Below are 20,944 nucleotides of genomic sequence, written 5' to 3' on the forward strand. Positions count from 1 at the left end.
GTGATTCTTCACTTAGGCCTACAGACAGTCACTGCTGGCCAGCTGCATGCCGAAAGCTTGACATCTTCACATGCGCTATTTGTCTCCTTGACTGCCTTAAAACTATGATTCAGGTTCTTTAGATTCTTCCTTCCAGGTGGATATGTTAGTCACTTAAAAGTGTTCATCTAAAACTGATAATCCTCCCAACTCAATACTTAAGATAGCAAGTCAGGAGTCTAATAGATGTTCACATTTGAAGCACTACTAGGTCTTATAGGTAGATCACTTCATGATGGGATTGTCCATTAGTCAGGAACAATTATCTTATAATGGAATCAAATCACCCCATGGTGATGAAAGCATGTCCAGGAACCAGAAGAACCAATCAACTACCATCAACTAGACCACAGCCTAACTAAGATCATCAGCTTTGTCAGCCTGACCTCTGACATTCAGCCACTCAAGTGTTGGTTTTCTCCCAGTGTGGGCACCCCAAACAGAAGTCTGGTCACATTTTTACTATCATAATCATTTTAGTTGGCATTATTGGGACAAATTACATGGTCTACTGAATTGGACTTCTCCATGACAAACCTATAACACAAAGATAAATAAATAAATAAATAAATACACAAATAAATAAATAAATAAATAATTATTCAAATCGAACGCTTTCATATATGAAAATATTTAAAGATTGCAATGTATAATGGAGGGTCAAAAGAGAAGTTCAGGAAATAATGTGTTTTGACTTAAGATTGTGATTACTTTTCATTTCACGTAATCTTCGGGTTGTTACATGTAACTAAGAACACTTATCTTTTCCAAAATAAGAAAGGAGGAGGGAAGTATTGAGAATACTTCTTTGTCAATAGAGAAAAGATAGATGGGTAGTCAGATGTGGACTGGAGTTCTGGGTCTGTGAACTTATTTTGTAAAGGCTATTTCGCCCCTCACAGCTTTCTTCTACAAAATAGGATACAGACGGAATGATTTTCAGGCTGTGTCCAAGTGTGGCCACCTACAAAAATGACTCTGGAGTCTGACAGTAAGATTCAAATTCAACTTCTCCAATTTTTAAAATCATGCAAGTTATAAGAGAAGGGAGATGATTATTATACCTGAGGCAGAAAGAATGCTCTCAATAACATTTCGACATTTTATATTACATTGTCATTATTGCTGGGGTTTTTTTTTGGGGGGGGGAGATATCTTTATGTGAGGAATATGTATATCAAAGCTCATGTTTAACTCCAGGATGCTATTTTCAGTTTCTAGCTTCCATGGCTCACTTGAGATATTCCATGGCTGTATTTGAATACTGCAAGAGACACTTACATGAACATTTGGAAACTGAAGAAATGGAATCACAGGAGGAGATGTTTCATAGCTAACATATTTAGTGATTTACTTCTCACTCATCCGCTTGCTTTTCTTTCAACATAAATTAATGGCACTTGGTGTACTCCATAGGCACATTCCATATCTGCTCTTTAAGCACTGTTACAAGAAAGCAAAAGTAAGGATCAATTCCCTTCCGTGCAGGAATCTTAATGAAAATTCAATAAGGGTTTCACCTTCACCAAGAAAAAAAATCATCAGAGGCGAGTAAGACCCATAACTTCTTGTTGAAGAAATAGTAACCCTTCTCCCATCTGAAGAGAGCCGTAAAATTTTAGGAACTTGTCTTAAAGTATAAATCAAACTGAAGACTCAGCTTTCACTTAGTCCTGTTAAACCACAGAGTTTGGCTTCTACTCTAGGCAGAACTTTGTGGTTTTTTACCCTGTAGGTACACATTTGTTATTCTTCCTAGAATATGTTACTTCAAAGCTTAATGAATCTTGTCTCTTTGTTCTTATCCACCACAAAAACACCACAAAATGAAGTAAAACACTAAAGTGCAAAATCAATTCCCCATGTCACCCACTGAAGTGGCAGATGAGGATGCAGGTCAACCATCCTGGATCTGTCTCCCTTTGACCTAAGTGGTTAGAATTTACTCAACACTCTGTTCCTTGATGGTTGAGGAAAAGTGGATTGGAAGACAAAAATGGCTTGTCCAAATTTGTCCAAATATGTAGTAGAAAAATCAAACCTGAGTTCTGGATATAAAAGCTAGCAGGAGAGAATTAAAAATTAAACCGTATCCTTGGACTAATGAGTGAAACACTGTCCAGGTTGGTTTTTACGTATTTCCAGAGCTAGCAAGTAGAGTAATAAGAGCAATGAATCCAGCTAAACCTGAGGGGAAGGGAAGATTTGTGTGCAATTAGCCCAGGGGTATTTTGTTGTTTAGGTAGTCTACCTAATTTGGGCTACAGGAAGATTCCTGTAAGGGAGCCTTTCATCACTGGCACGCCACGTTCCTGCTCTTTCTAGAGTGAGTGTTTGGAACCTTTTCTCAAAATCACTTTTCTCTAATTGTTTAATATACTTACCAGTTCCTAAATCCTTTCACTATTTGAGCCTTAACATTACTGTGACTTTCTCAGAGGAGAGAGCTCAGTCCAAAATGCTGGTTGCTAAGCACTGCCTATTTTTACTCTGCTTGAGCAGAATAGGTACCCACTGGATGGGTTTCTGCCTGAGACTAGCTTCAAAGTAGTTTTTGCAGATGAGAAACTTACTAGTGTTCTTCTGTGTACTTGGAGGAAAGGCAGAATGCTGAACCCAATGACTTGTATAACGTCTATATTGATAGAATAAGAAAACGTCACAGTTATAGCAGTTGAGTATTTATTGAGCACTAACCATATTTAAAGATTTTTCCTTATGCAATTGGAATAAATGATTGAATGGAACAGATTTGTCGCCTGGTTTCGTAGAACTTATAATTTAGATGGGATAGAAGACAAATAACAAAAGCACCAGAAGGACCAACCATGACAAATTAACATGTCACTGAGACAGAACCGCAACAAAGGAGAACACTTATTTGAAACACAGCACAGAGTGAAAGGCTTTCTAAGGATTCTATATAAAGAGCAAGAGGGCATCAGGTACAGGAAGAGGATGAGGTCATGCGCAGTAAGGAGAGGCAAAGCCAGAATGCTCCCTCGGACACTTAGGAAGCTACAACTGGAATTCCAGAGGCAAGGATATGGACTGACGCAGCCAACATTTTGATGTTAGCTACATGAGTACGTGAAAGGCCACTGATAGGCATTCTACATCAAATGCCTTGGTTTTGATATTTCTCAAACAGCACAGGTTTTTACCATACTTTGATACTTTACATTTTCCATTTCATTTTAGAATCTCCTTTTCTAGCCAGCTGCATGATCCACTGCCATACTTCCTTTAAATATTTCTGATTTTTCCAAACTGCACACCCAGACCTTGTACAAACCTTATTAGGGTCTAGCCCAGACAATGAAGCTGATCCTCTCCTCTACATGCTCTCTCCTAGCCCCAGGTATCACAACCAGTGTCGTGCCCTAGCCTGGCTATTCCTACATGAGTTATTCCCCAACCTTTAGGCTTCCTTCAGCACCCTACCTGTCTATCCTTGACTAACAGGACATCCCTATGCCACAGCCAACCTCTCTGTCCACCAAATTCTGAACATCATTTGCAAGAGTCTAGCAGGTAAATCTATCTATCTCTGACCCCCCAACACACACACTCCCCAACCCCCAGATATACTTCCAAACTTTAGCCTTAGTCCATGTGCACACCCTATGTGCCATCCCAGCTCCTTGTGCCCATCTGACATCCCTATAGTTGAGCTATATTCAATCTTTAGGTCTAACTTGTCCACACATCCCATGCTCTGCCCCACGCTGCTTTATCTACATCAGACATAGAACTAACAAAAGAAGTCTACATGCCCAGATCGCACTACAAGAAATTCAACTGTGAAAGCTCAAGGCAGTATCATGCCCCTCGAATTGAATTGGCCAATCCTATGGAAATGTTTACCAGTGAAAACCACCTAAATGAATACCAGGAAACACAATTTAAACAGTCATAAATTTCATCAAAGAATTTGAGAAGTATAAAGATGACACAAAGAAACTGCTTAATACATATGAAGAAAATGAACTTAAACTGAAATGGAGATGGAATTGAAGCACACACTATCTTATCTTGAAAAGTCAATGGAGAGCCAGGCAGCAGTGGTGCATGCTTTGTATCCCATCACTTGGGAGGCAGAGTAGGTGGATTTCTGAATTCAAGGCCAGCCTGGTCTGCAGAGTGAGTTCCAGGACAGCCAGGGCTTTAGAGAGAAACCCTGTCTTGAAAAAAAAATGCCAATGGAAAACCTTATGCTTTAAATGAATTAATTTTAATCAATAAATTATAAAATGAATTAAGCAGAATATAGATTATCAAGCCTTGATAAGTAAGTGGCAGATTAAGAGTAATAAGCAAAGAATATATAAAAAAATAATGGAATGGGAAATATGTAACGCTATGAAAAGACCAAAGCGTTGAATTGTAGGCACAGATGAGGGAGAAGAATCCCAGGTTAATAGTGTAAACCAGCCCTTCAACAAGATGCTAGAAAAATAATCCAAACTAAATAAACATATACCCATATAAACATAAGAAGAACAGAGAACACCAAATAGACAGGACCATTAAAAAAAAAAAAAGCTCACTATAGGAAATCGTTGTTAAAACACTAAGTATGCACACCAAATAAAGAATGTTGAAAGAGGCAAGAAAAAAACTATAAATCACAGATAAAGGAAAACCCATCAGAATAACAACTGGTTTCTCAAAAAATTTTTGAAAGCAAGAAGAACCTGGAGCAATGCATTTCAAATTCCCAAAGTCCATAAAGAGTATTCCTGAACAAACTCCTTCTATGAATCCAGTATCACTCAAATACCAAACCACACAATGACTTGGCAATTCATTACTACAGGCCAATATCCCTAATAAACATAGATTCAAAAATACTCAGTAAAATGCATGTAAATCAAATATATACATATATACTTGCATACATACATACATACATACAAACATACATCAAAAAGATTATCCAACTCTAAAATGCAATGCAGGGACAGTTTAAGACATGGCAAGCCAATAATTGTAATAAACTGTATCAATAGTTTTGAAGATAAAAATCATATGATCATCTTAACATATGCAATAAAAGCCTTTGGCAAAATCTAACACAGCTCCATATTAATAATCCTAGATAAAGAAGGACTAGATGAACAGAATAAAAGCTATGCATGAAAAACATACAACCAACATAATTCTAAAAAAGAAAAACTTGAACTAATTTAACTGACATCCCGATTAAGACAGGTATGTCCACTATTCGCAGTCCTTTTCAATACCATTATCAAAACACTAGCTGGAGCAATAAGACAAAAAGAAGTAAGTTAAAGAGATATAAACAGACAAACAGAAAATTATATTATTCTTATTTGCAAATGATGTGATAATATACCCAAACATCTGGGAGAAAAGTTCAAAAAATGATTAACAATTTTAGAATCAGCTTGAAAAGAATAGATTTTCTGAACACCACCACCAAATATATAGAAAGATTGTGGAATGTTCTTATTTACAATATCTTAAAGAAAGCAAAACACCGAGGAATAAACCTGATCAAGACAATGAAATATGGCCATGACAAAAAATTTAAATCTCTGAGGAAAAGGATTAAGTAATTTAATATACTAGAAAGTGGAAAATCATCCCATGCTCATGATTGTTAGAAATATTAATGTAAAAATGACTATTCTAGTAAACGCCACTTACAGATTCATTACAATCACAATCAAAATCCTCATCTCATTCTTTTCAGAAATAGAAAAATCTATCCTAAAATTTATATGGAACCAGAAAAGATCTCAGATGGCTAAAACAATTCTGAGCAAAATTAACAATGCTAGAGGAATTGCTGTTCTAAGCATCAAAATATATTACAGAAAAATAGCAATAAAAATGATGTGGTGGCACAAAACTATACTTGTAAGCAAATGGAAGAGAATCCAAGACCCAAACATGAGTACGTCTGATTGTTAGATAGTCTTCTAATAGGGGACATGCTAAAAAGGGGAAGATAGACCATTATTGGCATGTGTTGCCGTGAAGACTGGATGCTCACATGCAACGGAATGAATATACTTAAGATACATTGGGTTAATGGGTGTCCTGCCTTCACTCTGCGACAGGGCTTGGGCAACTGATGAAGTGGAACACAGGAGTTTTGACTGCGCTTACCCCACGCCTGCTCGGGTGGGTGTTGGGCTACAAGAAGCCACCAGACATTTCTCCAGGGTAGGGGAGCCCATTCTGAAGTCCCTGGGGACTATTGAAGCCAGCTTGGGGGTCCTCCGGCCTGCAAGGTGGCCAGGACCATCGGGTTCTCAGGCTCTTGGGCATCCCAGGCTCTGCTGCATGCCATGGAAGAGCTGAGAAAAGAGTAGGGGCCCTCGGGCTGGATCTAACCTGGGGCTGAAGGGGAGGAGAGGGAAGAGCTCCAGCTGGGTCCTGCAGGGAGGAGAGAGTCTTCCTTGTTGCTTGTTCCAGCAGGTGGTGGCATGGCTTGGTGGAGGCTGTGGCTGGAAGGCTTTCTGCGGATATGAGACATCCTCCTACTCATTAGGTGAAAAACCTTCTCCATTGCCTCCCACTGTGGATCCCAATGAAAATAGATCGTCCATGGTTTTAAGGAAAAGCTGCGATGAGTAAAACCGTACTCCACTTTTCTGGGCGGGCCTGAGATTAAATACCTTTTGCAGGTAGGAGTGTCTGGGAAGGGGAGTTTATTGACTAAGCCTCCTGGCCTTTAGGTACCTCATTAAAATGGAGATCTGTCTTGAGGCTATGTGATCTGTGGTCACATCCTCTACCTGTGGAAGGGCTTGGGGTGTTGCCCTTATATGACTGATGGCCACAAACCTATGGAGAGCTGTGGCCTCGTGTCAGGAACCTGGTGTCCAAGAGCATGGCAAAACATCTACTGTCCCTTGCAGGGTTATCCCCTGCAGGGTCACTGGGGTTTCAAGCCTTTTCTCAACCAGAAACTAGGCTGCCTTTCATGATCTTACAAAGATATTATCGTCTTACACAAAAACTAAGTCCAAAATTGACCAAAGACTTAAATATGAAAACGAAAGAAGATGGCCTGGGCAGTGTCCTTCAGAATATAGGTGCAGAACAGGACTTCCTCAGCAGGACTCCATTTGCCCAAGAGTGGTGGCTGACAATGGACAAGTGGGACGTTATAAAAATTCCAAAGCAAACTAACTGAAAAACTGCTATAAGGCTAAGGAAACAAATCGAAATGAAAAGGAAGTACACAAAGCAGAGGAGAATCCTGTCCAGTTATACATCGACAGAGGATTAATATCCAAAATATGTAAAGAACTCCAAAAAAAAAAAAAGGAGTCAAAATGACCCACTGAGTATCTGAGCTTTGGATCTAAACAGAGAGTTCTCAAAAGGAGAAATATAAAAGGCTAGGGAATATTGTGAAAAAATGTTGATCATCTGTAGCAATTACAGAAAAGCAAATAAAAACAGTTTTGATATTCCACGTTAATCCCAGTTAGAATGTCAGAATGAACAGAATAACAAGTCACAAATGTTGGTGAAGACGTTGGGGGAAGGGAACACACACTCATATACTGCTAGTGGATGCAGACAGGTCCAACCTCTCCAAATAATCCACAAAAAGAAAAACTGAAAGTACGGTGTGACCACTCCATGGTGTGTGCCTCCTCCATACCCTTTTCCACAGACACTTGTTCAGCAATGTTAATTAGTAGGAAATCATACAATTTCAGGTGAGTGGATGGGCCTAGAAATGTTGGATTGGGTGGGATAACCCATACCTAGAGAGAATAATGTGCATGCTCTCTCATATCTGCAGCTCCTAACACCAAATCCTCAACCATGCATATACCACATAGAGTAAAACTTGGAGATCAGTTAGGCTGGGGAGAGCAATAAATGTTTTCTGAGCACTTCATGCAAAAGTATACTAACTTTAGAATTCTTTTTTCTTTTCTATTTGAAACAGAATTTATTCTAGCAGATACGCTGTGGTTTATAGTTTATCTTACACAATTTGCTAAGCTTCGTTAATTGATGAAATTCAATAAATAGACTTGGCTAGAACAACTTCATGTATTTAGAAAAATTAAAGATACACTATTGAGATTTCCTGTTTTGCCAGTACCCAGCTATTCCCCAGTTATCTGTGTTGGCTTTCCAGCTTATTGTTGTTTGTTTGTTTGGTGTGTGTGTGTGTGTGTGTGTGTGTGTGTGTGTGTGTGTGTGTGAACTTGACACAGTTGAGACATCTGCAAAGAGGAAGTTCACATTGAGTAATCGAGTCCATCATATTTGACTACATAGAATAGGCAAATCTAGAGCAGGTTTTCTTGGTTGGTGATTGATGTGGGAGAGTTCAGTCCTCTGTGGGTGGAGTTACCTCTGAGAAGGTGGTCCTGGGTTAAATAAGAAAGCAAGCAATGGGGAGCTAGCCAATAAGCTGCTTTTCTTTATGGTCTCTGCTACAGTTTCTGCCTCTAGGTTTCTGCTGTCATTGAATTTCTGCATGGCTTTCCTCAAGTATGGACTGTGATTGGGACATGTAAATGAAATAAATCCTTTCTGTTCCAGCAACAGAAAAGCAAGCTAGGAAAGAAATTATCTTTTTTATACAACTCAGGACCATTTTCCCAGGGATGACACTGCCCACAGTGGGCTGGGCTCTCTCACAGCAATCATCAACTAAGAAAACCTGCTATAGATTTGCCCACTGTAGCTAAATGTGATCGCAGTACCAGGGAATCCGTTCTTTTTGGGACAAACCTATCCATGTTTATTTTTTCTCTTGTTGTTGTTTTTGTCTGTTTTGTTTTAGAAGGTTTGGGAATGTTCAGAACTTTTGGCTGGAAAATCCATTAGTGTTCAAAGCTTAATGGGCTGTTTGTCTATAGGAGATTAGAAGATAGGATGCTCAGCAAACAAGCAGATGGTGGCAGCCTAGATATGAAGTTTCAGAGAGAAGTTTGAGTCCCTCCTTCTCTTACTGCATTGAGAATATGACATTGTATTATGCTGCAGTTTCTCCTTTGAGGTGTTCTCAGCTAGGATTTCTGAAGTCATCCTGTTATGGTTCCCTTGACACATTGAAGATGCACTGATCAAAGATGTCACAAGATGCTCTGCCACTGAAAATTTTCTGGCATTTTCTCATGATTAGAATAGGGTTATAGGTTTTGGAGAAATGCACAAGGGTAATGAGCCGTCTTTGTAACAGTATGCCAAATGTGCATACATGAATTATGACAGTGACCTTGGCCTTCATCATTTGTCTGACCTGGTATTTGTCAGGTTTTTTCTAGTGTCACATTGCTTTCCTTCTCTCTCTCTCTCTCTCTCTCTCTCTCTCTCTCTCTCACTCACTCTCTCTCTCTCTCTCTCTTTTGCTCTCGGTTTCACTCTCTGTGTGTGTGATGTATGAATTTTCATGTGTGTGCAGGTACACATTGGTATAGAGAGCAGAAGACAGGATTTTTCGCTGACTTGAACGAATAGGCTAGGCTGGCTGTCCAGCAAGCTCTGTAGAATTGCCTACCTCTACTTCCTAATGTACAGCAATGAGCTTAGCTTCTGTTTTGTAATATGAACTCTGGAGGTTGAACTCAGATTCCCCACTCTGTCTCCCTACCCCACCCCCACTTTCATGATAGTCATTGGAAGGAAGTCACTGTGCAAAACCTACACTGAAGTTCTAAATTGAGCCTGAGGAGAGGACTTAGTGTATAAGAACACTTGCTCTTCTTGTGGAAGATCAAGGCTAGGTGCCCAGCACTCACACGGTAGCTCATAACTCTCCACAACTCCAGTTCTAGGGATCTGATGCCCTCTTCTGCCCTCTATATAGACATGCAGGCAAAACAGGAGCATAAAATAACAAAAACAAGCAGGGGAGACCTAGCTCATTAAGGGAAGACTGTCCTGAAATCTATTTGGGATACTAAGAATTGTTTTGCATGGAAAATGTGTTTCTTCTCAACAATTTATTTATTCACCCTTCATTTACTTATTAGGACATACTATGAGGGCATAGATATGTATTATTCATAAGGTTCCAGCTCAATGCTAGTTTATTAGGCCACACAAATTGGTCCCACTTTGGCCACTGGGAGCTTGAGAAGTCACTCCTATTATTCAATATTTTGTCACTAATTATTTTTAGCACGTTCTTACTACCTGGTGTTATGAGGTTACTCTATGCTCATGTTGTATATTTTCTGTCTCCATCCTAGGATCAACTGTTTCCCCAAGACATAGCAAAGGTGTTTGCCCATTTAATTATTTTCTTATTGTCTATGTACTAGAACAGTCCTGGGCACTGAGAAGTCACAGAATAAACCATTGTCGAATGAATAAATTAGTGAGTAGGTGTGAGAAGTGGACAGAGCAGTTCTGGCCTGAATCCTGGCCCTATGTTTGACTCTTCTTTCCCTCAAGGTAAGTGGGATCCAGCTTTTGGGGATTGAAGTTTTCATGAGTAACATTTTAGGACCTTGAATTATTTTATTCTCAAGTATTACGTTTTAGATTGTTTGTTTGTTTGTTTTTTAAGACAGGGTTTTATTGTGTAGCCTTGGCTGCCCTGGAAACAGATCTGTAGACCAAGCTGTCCTCAAACCCATAGATATCTTCCTGCCTCTGCCTCTGCCTCTGCCTCTGCCTCTGCCTCTGCCTCTGCCTCTGCCTCTGCCTCTGCCTCTGCCTCTGCCTCTGCCTCTGCCTCTGCCTCTGCCTCTGCCTCTGCCTCTGCCTCTGCCTCTGCCTCTGCCTCTGCCTCTGCCTCTGCCTCTGCCTCTGCCTCTGCCTCTGCCTCTGCCTCTGCCTCTGCCTCTGCCTCTGCCTCTGCCTCTGCCTCTGCCTCTGCCTCTGCCTCTGCCTCTGCCAAGTGCTGGGTTTAAAGGCATGTGCACCACTGTCACCCACCTCAAATTTTACTTTTAAGAAAGCTTTCATGCTCAAAAAGGTATATGAAAACTTACAATTCTCATACTCAAAAGTTTTAAGCCTTACTCCCTTCAGTCAGAACTATTAACTCTATAAATATTTTCTGCTGGCCTATATTGTAATTAATTATCAGATTTATCTTTGTGTTGTTATTCTGAGAGATCAGACTTTTTTTTTTCTTTTTTTGCCTGTCCCTAGGCTGTGAGCAACTTGACTAGAGTCGTGCCTTATTATGCAGAGCACCCTGAGCACCAAGGCAGCTGGCACTGAGGAAGCTCTCAGCAAGTGGTTAAAACAGATAGGCTGCACAAAGAGCTGCTAGGAGAATAAGGCTGTCTTTGTTTGAGTCAACAATAACTCAAGTTGCAAAGCAAGCATAAAGAAAAGCTAAGTTTTTAAGTGTTGAACAATTGTCTGGAGAGGGTACACTTCAATTCTGAGCATGGGGAACGGAGAAAATTCTAAAGAATGAATCCATTCTACAACCACTTTAACTGCCTTTTCCTGAACTCTTTCATTTCTTATTGTTTCCCGTAAATTTGAGTAAACAAGAAAATCTCTAGTGCACAGACTCTCAAACTCCTAAAATGTACCTTAGATATGGTTTCATTCCCTTATCTTGAAGACAGAGAAACTGCTGCCTATTGAGTGAAGTTAATTTATTTTTGTGGCCAGGTAGGACCAAAGTCTAGGTATAATTCACTGTATAGTCAGAACAACCATGTTGCTGGTCTACAGGGAAGCTAATATGGGTATATCTGTTTACAAAGCTCACAGGAAAATACATGTTATGAGTAATGGGTAATAGTCAGTGAATTCAAAGGTCAAATATTTTTTAAATATTTCAAAATATATTTGCTATGTTCAGGGTGCTCTTTAAAATCCATAAACACAGGGCTCTCATCTTCAATTATTAACAAGCCACTATATGGCTGAGTACTTTGATCCTATCAATCAGGAGGCAGAGTCAAAGGCAGATAGATGGCTATGAGTTCAAGGCTAGCCTGATGTACATAGTGAGTTCCAGCCAACCATGTTTACACAGTAAGACTCAGTCTAAGAAAATAAAATAATAATGATGATACTATTATTATCATTATTAAGTTAGCAATTGGTCATAACAAAATAGAAGGTATAATAATATCTATCCAGCACTCACAAGATGTAAGTTGCCAATTGCTTCGTTTTTGCTTGAGGTCTCACCTTCAACTAGGTAAGAACTGATGTTAGGCAAACTATCTTCCAGTTGACTGGTTAGAGAGAAGACATTTAAACATGGACTCTGTAACTCTGGACCTGAGGTTATATTTGCTATCCAGAGAACTTTGCACCTCAAATTCTTGAGCCACTCTGATTAAAGATTTATGCCATTGAATTGATTTAATTAACTATTTGTAGTGTCCACAACTGGATCTGATTCTGAGCAGTCTTTGCCACTCAAACAGCACACGGCTGATTCCAAGAAGTGCTTGCTGACAAGGAGCCTGATATGGTTGTGTCCTGAGAGGCTTTGCCAGAGCCTGACAAATCCAGAGGTGGATGCTCGCAGCCATCCATTGGACTGAGCACAGGGTCATGTGCTGTGTGTGTATTCTTTTGTTTACACGCATAGTGAGAGTACTCTGTGTGTGCACATGTATATAACATAAAAAATAAGCACCCTGAGTATACTGTTGTTCTACAAGTATGTGATTTGCATACAAGAATACATACATATTGGTACTGTTTAACTTTGGAAGTTTCCCTTCTTTCTCTGTTCTCTATGGCTATAGAGTCTAAAATGCTTAAATATGGCTTAAGGTTTTTATACCCATGGTGTGTATGTGTGTGTGTGTGTGTGTGTGTGTGTGTGTGTGTGTGTGTGTGTGTGTGTGGTCTGTAAGGACAGTAGATGCAATGCTCTGATTATGGTTCAAGATTTGAAAACACAATAAAAACTGAAACAGAACCAAAAAGGAAACAAATGAGATAAAATTCTGAATGGCAAAAGATGTTAAGGGAAAAGCTTTTCCCAAGGACTTGGGCTTGTCTTACACATGCAGCTTTTATTTCTGACTTGGCACACTGTATAAGTAAGCATGCCTTGTTTGTCAAATTCCAAATTTACACCTCTCCCTTCCTATTCTCTTGTCTCAAATTAATTTTATCTGTTAAACCTCAGACATTGTTCTGTTTGTTCTGACATACACAAATAGTAAGGTTATAATAGTGATTTTATCCGGCCAATCTTCTGAGAATGTTTATTTTTTTAGTCATTGTATAATTTACATGTAGGAGCAGGTCACTTGCAGCATGACCTTTAAGACTCCCAGTAATGGGCTACACATTTCACTCTCAGATGTTGTCTTCTTTTCCCTGGCCTTTGTAGGAGGTGTTCAGAAATCACAAGTCATGAGCTTGAGTACAGGCTAGCAAGCAAACCATTCTCTCTCTGCCTTGGAAATGTAACTGTACAGATGTCAAGGATATCATATGATAAGTAAAATCTAAAATAGCATGTTTATGCTTCCAGCCACAGGAATGATCAGATTGATAAAGAGAGGACTGTACATTTTGGCTATCATTAATTCAGGAAGAATCAACAAGGGTTCAGGGTTTGGTGTGGCAACAGAAAACAGTTAAAACCTGAAACTAAGGAATAAGCATGGATGCAACATAGCATATGGAATCAATTGGTGTGATAAACAAAACAAAACACACACACACACACACACACACACACAAACACACATACACACACACACATCACTTTGCTAAACTTTGTGCTTTTTCTGTGACCTTCATCTTCCTTTTTGCATGATCTTAACTTCAAGAGTAGTTCGAAAATTTACCAAGAACAGAGTGTGTCCTGTTTTAACCAATCTTCTCAATGATTCTTTGTTAATTGCCTGTACATAGGTGAAAAGTGTTGATTGGCCATATGTACAAGTATGGCCAGCAGTATGTGTGGGAAGTCACATATGCCATTGCAGAGTGGCACTGACTACTGCTGGCCACCACGCATAAGTTTGGACAAACAACCAATGTGTACATATGCAGTAAAGTGTTTTGCAAAGACACTGCCTGGCCCGGGCATGATAATGAGGCTTTGAGAGTATAACCAATCAGATGTGAGACATGCAAATGAGGTATGATAATGAGGCTCTGTGAGGTACAGAGAGAGAGAGAGAGAGTAGCCAATCAGATGAGTAACATGCAAATGAGGCTTAGTGCATAACCAATCTGGGTGTGAGACACGCCTCTCCTAGGCCTATATAAGCATCACCAGTTCTGGGCTCCGGGTCTCTTCGCCTCTGCAATCAAGCTCTCCCAATAAACGTGTGCAGAAGGATCCTGTTGCAGTGTCGTTCTTGCTGGTCGAGTCCTGCGCACACAAGAAGTATGGACAAATGGATGACAGTGCACGCTCTCTGTATTTCTGGGTGGTGCTGTCAGTCAGTTGTAGAATTACGGTTGCCCCTGCTTCTTAAAGACATGCCAATAGGATGAAAAAGACAGGCAGTGATTTAATATTACCCAACACATAAGGACTTCAGAGGAGACGAGCTATTGGCTTTTTGTTTCAGCTGGGCTGCTCTGATGAAGCAAATCACAGAAAGTGTGTTCTCATCAGATCACTGCTGTCAATGATCTTGGGAATGATGCTGGCAGTTTTCTTTCCAAGATGCCAAGTTCATTTAATGACTTCGCAGACAAGACAATTTCACCTACACATTTTATTACACCGACGCTCTTCTCAAACTACAGCTTTGACTTGTGGGTCTTCAAGAATAAAGCCTGGCAAAAGATGCAGATTCATTAATGTAAACGGGATATGAAAGGCATTGGTGGAATAGGTCATGATAAAGAATGATGACTAGATGGCTACAGCAATTTTAAATAAAGTGGTCTTTTCATGTCTTTCTCTATGGGAAATCAAGTTGCTTAATTAGTTCGAAGTTCAATACTTGATGGAGGCTCAGAGCTAACTATTCTGAAGCCTGATGATGCAAAGATGCTGGTTAGCTCTGTATGTCATGGCTATAAACAGGCACTGTAGTGAGGAGCCCAAGGTTGTGTGAGTCTTTGTGACAAATGCACAAAGCTACCTGGAGAAGAGCCTGGTACAACTCCCTGGCATCAGTTCTACTCCTTGATTTCCCCTGTATCCCTCTCTGAGAGAAATTCCCATCATTCAACAGGAGCATCACCTTACAGTGAGAATAGTAACTCCTGCTGCAGGACCACGTTCCCTGTTCCCTCACTGTTCAGAGGACCTGGCTTCCTTTGTAACTCAGACTGATGCACAGGAACATCAAAGATTGGAGTTATTACAGTCCCAGGGAGAGGCCTCTCCAGCCTAAATATTCATGGATAAGCTGCCTCTCTAGCTTCCCTGCTACATCTGTGCTCTCACAATAAATCAAGGAAGTGTTTTAAGGTCATAAGTTTTCCGCTGCAACACTGATCAATTGAAATGTGTTTACTGAGTGCCTCGACTGATCAATGCACGTTTTGTCAACAACCTATCACAAGTTTCACAACTGTGTGAAAATTGTGCGGAATAAAATTACTACCATCCCTGACTCCATTAAGCCTTCTGTGGTTCCTTAGGGGGAAAGAACCGGTACTGTCACAGAATTTTGCTGTCTAGGGGGTGAGACAAAGAGTTCCATCTTCTGTCCACGTTGTCAGACATGATGGGAGGTGCTTATTGTTCCAAGCATCCTTATAGTAACTTGCTTTCAGAATAGAGGTGTTTTATTCCCCATGTGTCATCCATAAACATCAAGACTGAGAAGTCAGAGAAATTATTTCAGAACTCACAATCACGGCTGAGCTGAGGCTCAATCAGTAAAGTGTTCACAAGCATTCAAGCATAAGGGGCCTGGTTAGATCGCTAGACCATAGGTTAAAATATAGCCTAACATGATGGACTCCTAGTCTCAGTGTCCAGATAGCCTCGCTTAATTGATTAGTTTTTAATCAGTCAGAGTCCTTGTCTACAAAACCATACAAAACAAAACAAAAAAACAAAAATCACCAGAAATCAAACAAGCACTCCAAGGTGATTATGCATGGCATCATGGGGAAACACACACACACACAACTAATCACTTCAAAGTTTGGAATATAAATGTTAAGCAGGGCTGGTGTGGTATACCTAGGGTGAGTGGGTCTTTGTCCTTTTCCTGTGGCTGCCTGTTGTTTCCACTCAGGTTCTCTACAAACTTGCATCTCTGAGAAGACTGTATTTCTATCTCTTTCCTTCTTCCTCTCTTTATCCAGTCCTGTGATTCACACCAGAACCTTTCAGTTAAACATAATGTCAAACATGGCTTTCCCCCTCTCCAACATTTCATAGACTGTATCTTCACAAAAAGAGAGCTGGGCACTGGTGATAATCATAAGTTGACGTGGATGAGTGGGTGTCCTTACTTTCTTTATATAGATACAAAGGTGAAGCACATTAAATAACTTCTCAGAAACATTGGGCACCTTTGTTGCCATTCATTTTAAATATATTAACATTACTTAGCAGAGAAAATAAGTGGCCCCTCACTGAATAGTTACAACAAATACTGATATTTTTTGAAAATTACTTACCTTTGTGATGCCTTTGCTATATACCATATACTTTAATGTGCTTTGCAAAATTGAAAATAAATTCCAATAGCAAAATTACATAAAAACACATAAAGAACATACTTACAAGGGAAAAGGGCTAACCATACACCCCAAATGGGGGAGGAGAAACCTCTTGGGTGAAACATTAATAATGGTAGAAAAATGAATCACAAATTAGAACTGGTGAAAGAAATAAAATAAATTCCATTCATATTTTTGTAGCCTTGGGCTTTTCTGAAGCTGGTGGCTCAATTTTTATTTGATTTATTTACTTTATCGATGTCTTTACATTAAGGTAAACACTATGTTGACTTTTCTTTCTAAACACATAACAAATTGCTTACTTCCTCATCTTTCTATGAGAAAGAAGAATATATTTAGTCTCTTCCCATAAAAGAAAAGCTATGGAATCCCTCTTTCAAAGATACAGTGACAGTTTTATTTGTTTTATAGTAAACTTCATTGTGGAGTAACATAAATAAAACACAGATAATGCATACACTCGTAGGTTTTCATACATCACTTCTTTTCATCTTCGTAATTGGCCTCATGGCTATACACACAAGAGCTTTGAATGTTATATTTTAACATTTAAACATAGGAATCATTATCATGTATATAATTGCTAATGTCTGAACAAGACTGTCATAAGTGACTGAACTGGACCAGCAGGAGAACTCAGAGATACAGTCCATGCCTAGTGTGTGTGTGTGTGTGTGTGTGTGTGTGTGTTGCTGGGGATCCAACCGAGTACTGAGTGCACACACACACACACACACGCACTTATAAAGATTTCTACCAGAATCATACTGCAGTTTTAGAAACACATTCCAGAAAATTAACTCTCTTCTCCATTTTTAAAGTTTCTTAAACTATATTTATATTCTTAGACAATCAACGTTCAGAGCTCTTTTACTGTACAGAGCTGGGATCCCAGATCCACAAAACAGAAACTGTGCACTCCCTTCTCAGTGTCTCAGCTAATTTCTCTATGCTGACACAACACCCTTCCCTCCCTCCCTCCCTCCCTCCCTCCCTCTCTCTCTCTCTCTCTCTCTTTCTTTCTTTCTCTCTTTCTCTCTCTCTCTCTCTGTCTTTCTTTCTTTCTTTCTTTCTTTCTTTCTTTCTTTCTTTCTTTCTTTCTTTCTTTCTCTCTCTCTCTCTCTCTCTCTCTCTCTCTCTCTCTCTCTCTCTTTCTTTCTTCTTTTCTCTTTTCTCTCGTCTTCTTCTTCTCAGGGCAGTCGCTCTAATGGGTATGATATGTTTCACTCTTCTCTCATGGTTTTAATATACATTTCTTCCATGACTCAGAATAGCAAGCATCTTTTACATGTTTATTAGTCATGGACATACACTTTCCAAATGAATCTCTACTCAACTCTCTTAATTATTATTAAATTAGGTTATTTGTATTTCTGTTCTGTTGTAGAAGTTCTTTATAATTACCACTGGATTAATATGGGTTTGTTGTTGTTGTTGTTTTTATTTCCTCTCAGTGTGAATTTTTTTCTTAGATAAATTTTCAGGTTTAAAGTTTCCATTGTTTTAGTCACATGGCGTTTTTAAAGAACTATGCATTAGCTTTAAAACTGTGAAAGTGAAGCAATGACATTGTTACCACCAAATTTTATTAGTAAAATTCTAGCTTTCTCTTTTAGCAACACATGGAAATATGTTCTTGGTCACCTCTCTTTGCCTTTTCTTGCTTTTTGAGCAAAGCTGTAGATGTAGAAGAGGCCACATCTACATCTAGGCTGGTGGCTCTACTCTCCCATGTTTGCTCATTGCTGGATCATGTACTTGCCCATTTAACTGTTGGAATTTGGGTGTTTGTCTAGTCACTTTTCAAACATCCTGTAACAATGTCCCTATGCATATTTAAATTTTAAACTATATTGTAGTTTTTGATGTCTAAAACTTTGTATCTGTATGCAACATCTGTCAGTGTTTTGAGACTTGGTTCTGGGTCCTCTGGACTGTATTTTCTAATATTTCTTTTTAGAACAAGGTCATCTTGTATCAGTTTTACTCAAGGTACTTCACAATTGACATGCTGGAGCTATGAAATTTACACAAACTGCTGCTCTCTCGTGAGTGGTCACCTAAATGTCAGCCTATACTATTACATGGCCAGTGGAACATTTTGGTGGAGGAAAATGCATTTCTTGGAAACATAGCACCAATAAATAAGGTGGCCTTCAGTGGCTGTGAGAGTACCCTGCTGTCAGCAGCAGCAATCAAAGCCATATTGGAGGCATGATGACCAAGGAATAAAGGAAAGGGTTCTGGTTGGGGGTTGGGTATGTGTGGGGGTAGCTAAAAATTTTTATCCAGTTCCATGAATTTTACAGGAATAATAAAATTAAGGTCTCTGACCACAGAGGTCTTTACAAGTACCAGGATGAGAGGTGATATTAAATCTTAAGACCTTGGCCAAATTCCAAAGTGGGTAATTGCTTTCAGGCAATTTTAAATCCCCTTTGCAACCTCTAATGCAGTCCTCACAACATTCCTGGGGCCAGCTTAGCTGCATCCTGCTACTCCTTATTGGAAAGACATTACTGAGCTCTGCTCTAGAGAACCCTTGACACCACCAGAGAAGATTTATTATAACTGTCACTTCTATCTTTAACTTTTGAAGAGTCCCTAAAACTTAGTCTGTTATAGAAAAGTCTGGATATTATTAAGTGTGTTGTGTTTGGCTTACGTATTCTTCAATGACTATGTTGGGTATAGTTGAAGCATGAAAAGTCTGTGTTTGTATGTGTGTGTGTGTTTGTGTATGTGTGCATATGTGCATGTATATGTTTGTATGTGCCAGTGTGTGCATGTATGTGTATATGTGCCTGTGTGTGTTCATGTATGTGTATTTGTGCCTGTGTGTTCATGTATGTATGTTCATGTATATTCATGTGTGTGCATGCATTTGTGTTCCATGTACACAAATGGATGAGTGTGCAGGTGCACATGTAGATGCTTGGTCAGGTGGCTCCTGTATTCCTCTATCACTCCCTAACGTATGATATCTCTAATGAAACCAGAAGTCCAAGCCTTGTGCTAGGCCATTGGCTAACAGTCTGTCTCCACTCTCCAATGCTGGGGTCATGGGCATAAGCAGCCATACCCAACTTTTTATGTGGGTGTTGGGATTGGAACTTAAGTTGTCTGATTTTAGAGTAAGTTCTTGCTCTTCTACAGTGAGCCATCTGCCTAGCATCCAAGGTCTCTAACTGCTATTACCTGTGCTGACCTGAGCAAGGTTCTTTTGTTCATCTGCTTCCAGGAACTCCTAGTTTCCTGCGCAGTTCCCTTGCACAACTAGGAAGAGGTTCACAGCTTTTTTTTTTTTTTTTTTTTTTTTTTTTTTTTTTTGTCACCACCTACTCCATGGGATAGAGATTTGGTCAAGGAAAGAGGTCATTTCCTGTTTCTTCTTTGAGTAACTCTATATATACCACCTGACCTGTCCTCACCCTTTCTACTGTTTATGTGTCCTCTGCCTTTCTTCCTTCTTACAAAATCCTGACTGTGCCCAAGCCAAACACCATGGCATAGCATGATCTCCTATCTGGAAGTCACATTCTAGTTCAGTGTACAATGTGAATGTATCTAACAGTCCCAAGTAACTTTCATTACAGAAAGTTTCCTTTTTATATTCACTCCACATTTCTTGTTGAGTACCTTGAAGAATTTAATATTTCTTAATTATCAAATATAATTAATAGTTATAATAATGAACATAATAATTCATATCATATGAAGAAGAAAACTTAATACTTGTTTTAATTCTTGTGACCAATGGACAACTTGTATGAGCATCAAAGTCTTAAAAACACAAAGAACATTATAGTTTATTTGAGATTAGTAAATTCAAAAAATCCCAGTAAATTTCTTATTTTTCCTTCCTGTTAACTTTAAGTCCTATTCAATAACAACATATGTACAAAGTTTATCAAATGTACTTAGAATTCAATAGCCTCCTGTGTTTCAAATTGTGGAGTTCTTCTTTCATGTGTACATGGTAAACATCTATTTTTTAGACACGGTTTCTATGGAGTTGAAATAAGTAATAATTTTTAAAATTTTCTCAATTTTTGTTTGAATTTGTGAAATGTCAGGGTAGATGAGGGATGAGCATGGCTAGACACTCTCTCCATCAAATTTCACAACTACAGGTTATTCTTATCACTCAATATTCATAACTTAAGTGACAGTCCTAGGATTGACATTTCTAATTTTTAATTACTAATAATTTTCGGATACACGGTTTACTTCCAAATTCTTAACCTCCTGTATCAGCCTCACCAGCGCCAGCATTACAGGCTAGCACCACTATGCCTGGCTTTGTACATCGCTAATTATTAAGAATAAAGCAAACGCCACA

This window comes from Mus musculus, chromosome 16 (assembly GCF_000001635.26).
Source record: "Mus musculus strain C57BL/6J chromosome 16, GRCm38.p6 C57BL/6J".
NCBI classification, from domain to species: domain Eukaryota; kingdom Metazoa; phylum Chordata; class Mammalia; order Rodentia; family Muridae; genus Mus; species Mus musculus.